The sequence below is a fragment of the Uloborus diversus genome, chromosome 8 (assembly GCF_026930045.1).
Source record: "Uloborus diversus isolate 005 chromosome 8, Udiv.v.3.1, whole genome shotgun sequence".
NCBI classification, from domain to species: Eukaryota; Metazoa; Arthropoda; class Arachnida; order Araneae; family Uloboridae; genus Uloborus; species Uloborus diversus.
In genome coordinates, this window is record NC_072738.1 from 79,074,726 (window position 1) to 79,076,434 (window position 1,709).

Below are 1,709 nucleotides of genomic sequence, written 5' to 3' on the forward strand. Positions count from 1 at the left end.
CTTGGCTAAGTTCAAATTTTAATACCAGCCGCGTCATGTTTTGCTCTTGCGGAACTTTATTTTCGAGAGTGACGTATTCATCTATTTTCTGATTCGCTGAGATGTTTGACGCAAGTTCCGCAGATGTTTCGTAAAAGAAATACGACAAAATTCTACAAGGCTTTAAAATTTCTCAACTTAAAAATAATTTTCTTCTTCTTTGTGTAAGACCGTGAAAGTTGTTATAATTAGTTCCAGTCTATTAATTTCATTGCGTCATGATCAGATTGACATAACGGCGTGTGAACCGCGCCTCCAAACAAACCATTCAGGAGCTGGGTTTGGATAACGCCCAGAATAACTTGTTCCAACATTTTTTTTCTTTTTTACCCTTCTAATTTTTTTTCTACGTGATGTTTTCATGAATGAAGGACAATACGCGTTGTTACGCACAGCCTTTTTTTTTTTTTTTTGTAACTGAATTTTATTCGAGAAGGAAAATATGTTGCATTCGAAATACGTTGAGACAAAAAAAAAAAAAAGTTCTCTTATTCCTTAGAACAGGGATTCCCAAACTGTGATCCGCGGATCCCTTGGGGGTCCGCCGACGCTTAGTAAGGGGTCCGCGGCAAATTTTGAAAAAAGAAAAAAAATGTTTAAAAAACTTTAAATGACACTGAAATAATGCTTTTGCATTAGAAAGAACAACCAAAATTTACCCTTTCGAAGTATAGAATTATCCTTTGAGCCCCACTTTCCGACATTTCGAGGCACTATGTTGCAAGATGATGCACAAGTGATCAAACCGTTTTCGAAATTTTGTCTATGTTCGATAGACAAAATTTCGGAGTACACCTTGAAATCTACCTTCCGGAATTCTTACCTTTAGGGTCCGACAAATCCGGTCACCAGGTCATTCGAGTGATTAAAAAAATACCTTGGTGACTGGATTTTTGAAAAACAATATTATCTCAGGAATCTTGTCACTGAATTTTCTTACAAGCTCTGAGAAAATGTTTAGCGTCTAAAATTTTTACCTGACTCCAAAGATTTCATAATTTTGTCAATCTCTGCTCCACTCCCAGTTTTGTCTTCGTCTGGAAAACCAAAAATACCAATCGCTCGTTGAAAATGCAAAGCGTGTTCTACCATTTGTCACATCTTACCGATGCGAAGTTGAATTTTGAACCTAGGCAGCCTCCAAAACTACATATACCGAAGCTGCCTAAATGCTGATCCTGATCTTTGGCTCTAACTATCAAAAATTAACCCTAATATATTAAAGTTGTAACAGTTAAAACAGTCTCACGCTTCCAATTAATTTGATGTTGAATTAAAAATTTTATTCGTTATGTTATCTTGGTGATTTCTAGCGGTTCAATCTCATTTTTTAGAATGAAATTGAACCGCCAGATTTTTCAGAATTTTTAAATAAGGTTAAACATTGCAAACTGCCAACTGTTTTTTTTTTTTTTTTTTTTTTTAATAGTTCCCCTGTAATTAGTAATCTGCAATAGGTATCTGTACCATTTAATGACAGTGGTCCGGGCTGAACATTGGTCCTTGAAAGCGCTGGCTATAAAGTTTGGGAAGCCCTGCCTTTGAAAAATGAATTGCTTACCTAAATGAATAATAACTGAGTCATAGAAACAGTTTAGTCAAATTTATTGAACAATATTTTCGCATTGAAAATGAATGAAGAAAAGCAACAATTTTCGATTTTCAAAATC